Genomic DNA, 3,710 nt, shown 5'->3' with positions numbered 1-3,710 from the left:
TGTTTTTATCTCTGACCGCAGCATCTTGTGCATTTATTACCTAAATGTTGTTTGTGTGTGTTTTGCTTTTGTTTTGTTTTTTTGCCATTTTTAGATTTCACCAGCTGTGTAAACTCTGCAATTTTACCTTGGTTTTGTTCCACATCAGTTTATTTGCTGGCTGATTTTCTTCCTTTTCTAATGTTTCTGGTAATTTTTTCACAGTTAAACAAGTAACTTTGAGGTTACTTCAGCCTTTTCAGCTGTTATCTGTTGACAGTTTTGCCTAATTATTACATTTCTGCAAAATTATAGCAGTTCTGATAAGTTGTAATATTTCTGCCAAGTTTTAAATTTTCTACTAAATTATGTTATTTCTGATAGGTTACACTACTTTTGTTTGTTATGTTATGTTATGTTAAGTTATGTTATTCTAAATTATTACATTTCTGCTAAGTTGTAGCTTCTGGTAAACTTCAACATTTCTGCTTAATTGTTATGTTTCTTCTAAGTTATTGCATTTCTGCTAAGTTATCACATTTTTGTTAACTTGATGTTGTTCTGCAAAGTTATTGAAATTTCAACAACTTTTTAAACACTGACTTTGATTTCTTCAGCTTCTTCAGCTATTTTCAACTATTTTCAGCAGACAGCTTCAGCTTTAAAGCATCCACACTGCATTTTCGCAGGAAATGCAAATTTTTCTAGTTAGTGTGAATGCTTGTAAAAGCATTCACAGTATTGTTCTTCTATTCTTAATTAGTGTGAATGCTTGTAAAAGCATTCACAGTATTGTTGTTGTAATCTTTATTAGTGTGAATGCTTGTAAAAGCATTCACAGTATTGTTGTTGCAATCTTTATTAGTGTGAATGCTTGTAAAAGCATTCACAGTATTGTTCTTCTAATTAGTGTGAATGCTTGTAAAAGCATTCACAGTATTGTTCTTCTAATCTTTATTATTATATCATCTTCCGTACGTTTTTTGGCATCTAACTCCTTCAAAACCGTTCAACTTAGAAAAACCATTCAAACACCGTTAGATTCCTCTTCTTTTGGACATGACTGCTTCTACTTTTCTCATTTTTAACATTTATATTTTTAAAATTATTCAACTTTTTTCAACAAAAATTTCCCATGTATTTCAATAGGGAGACCCTTCAAATTCTTCTTCAACTCACTCCTCTTTAAACTGTATGTACTTCCACATACGTTGACATAGAACCACCATTCAAACTTTAAAACGAAGACAAGACATTCAACTATTCAACTTGTATTTATCTTTTCAATATCTATTATACTTTTTCTTCAGTTCCAGTTTAAGTTTCATGATGTTTTTTCACCCGATTCAGAGTTTATAATGGGTGTGTATGGGACGGAATGTTGGGGCTAGAGTGAGACAGCTCAACTGCTAGAGTGAGAGGAGCAAAAAAATTAATCTTAAAATATTTTTTAAAACTGCTGCTGTGTCCGCGGCGTTTGCTCTACAGGTATGATTTTACCCTCAAAACGTAGCCATCGCTGTCCTCTTTCATCCAATGTGTTTACTATTGTAATAGCTGTTATGGTTCTTTCATAAATGTCACCAATACACAGCCTCCTCCCTCCAACTCCTCCATAGACTCCCATGTTAAAATGGCTCAGAAAGTTCGATTGAAAATCAGAAGAGCATGGTGTCTTTCCACTGTCACCACGTCCATATACTAAACTCCACAGACATGAAAACTGAGAATTCGGTAGACTAGACATTGCTGCCGCTCACGGTGAAAGAATTTTGTCAATACGACTTGTACTTTTCATTTGGGAACGATTTGTTTGGGGCTGACTTTTCTGTTCATTTTAAGCAGCAAAAGTGAGGTGCATGTCTGTGTGTGTGTGTATGGAGCCATTGGGTGCAGTCACTATAGCAACCAGGCTCACACCTGCCTGCCTAACGAGCTCTGCCTCTCACTCTGCCAACATTCATCTTAAACACTTCTCTTTCAGCTGCTGCTGTGTCCACACTGTTTGCTCTACAGGTATGATTTTACCCTCAAAACGTAGCCATCGCTGTCCTCCTTCATCCAATGTGTTTACTATTGTACTAGGTGTTATGGTTCTTTCATAAATGTCACCAATGCAGAGCCTCCTCCCTCCAACTCCTCCATAGACTCCAATGTTAAAATGGCTCAGAAAGTTCTTTTGAAAATCAGAAGAGCATGGTGTCTTTCCACTGTCACCACGTCCATATAATAAACTCCACAGGCATGAAGACTGAGAATTCAGTAGACTAGATATTGCTGACGCTCACGGTGAAAAAATTTTGTCAATACGACCTGTACTTTTCATTTGGGAACGATTTGTTTGGGGCTGACTTTTCTGTTCATTTTAAGCAGCAAAAGTGAGGTGCATGTCTGTGATCGTGTGTATGGAGCCATTGGGTGCAGTCACTATAGCAACCAGGCTCACACCTGCCTGCCTAACGAGCTCTGTCTCTCACTGTGCCAAGATTCATCTTAAACACTTCTCTTTCAACTGCTGCTGTGTCCACAGTGTTTGCTCTACAGCCATCATTTTACCCTCAAAACGTAGCCATCGTTGTTGTCTTTCCAACACCGTGTCTTTCAAAGCTCAGATTTTTAAACTTTTTAAACGGTGTGGATCCAAGTGGAGGGATCACATTTTAGTCATTCAGTGATTCAAAGAATATGAACTTTTAATATTCATTCAGATGTTTTCTGACTCTAAATTTTCTTTAGTCATTACCCATCTTTTTCTAATTTACATTTTAAACATTTTCAGCTCTTTTCCAACTTCTTCTATGTGGATTTTAGCTTTTAGCAGTTCAGCACTTTTGTTTTCAGGTGAAAATTTCTGTATTTTTCATCTCATTCAACATTTTTAAGTTAAAATTTAGCAATTAATTCATTTCAATGCATACATTCAGATTCAAGCATTCACACTGCAGTTTCTTCAGAAAATGCACTTTCTAGTCTTTATTATTATATATTCCGTACGTTTGTTGGCATCTAACTCCTTCAAAACCGTTCAACTTAGAAAAACCATTCAAACACCGTTAGATTCCTCTTCTTTTGGACATGACTGCTTCTATTTTTTTCATTTATAACATTTATATTTTTTAAATTATTCAACTTTTTTCAACAAAAATTTCCCATGTATTTCAATGGGGAGACCCTTCAAATTCTCATTCAACTTACTCCTCTTCAAACTGTATCTACTTCCACATACATTGACGTAGAGCCACCATTCAAACTTCAAAACGAAGACAAGACATTCAACTATTCAACTTGTATTTATCTTTTCAATATCTATTATACTTTTTCTTCAGTTCCAGTTTAAGTTTCATGATGTTTTTTCACCCGTTTCAGAGTTTATAATGGGTGTGTATGGGACGGAATGTTGGGGCTAGAGTGAGACAGCTCAACTGCTAGAGTGAGAGGAGCAAGAAAATTAATCTTAAAATCTTTTTTAAAACTGCTGCTGTGTCCGCAGCGTTTGCTCTACAGGTATGATTTTACCCTCAAAACGTAGCCGTCGCTGTCCTCTTTCACCCAATGTGTTTATTATTGTACTAGGTGTTATGGTTCTGTCATAAATGTCACCAATGCGCAGCCTCCAACCTCCAACTCCTCCATAGACTTCAATGTTAAAATGGCTCAGAAAGTTCGTTTGAAAATCAGAAGAGCAGGCTGTCTTTACACTGTCACCACGTCCATATAATAAACCCCACAGG

This window comes from Oreochromis niloticus, linkage group LG3 (genome assembly GCF_001858045.2).
Source record: "Oreochromis niloticus isolate F11D_XX linkage group LG3, O_niloticus_UMD_NMBU, whole genome shotgun sequence".
Lineage (NCBI taxonomy): Eukaryota > Metazoa > Chordata > Actinopteri > Cichliformes > Cichlidae > Oreochromis > Oreochromis niloticus.
The sequence above is the reverse complement of the archived record's forward strand: the minus strand, read 5'-3'. Positions refer to the sequence as shown.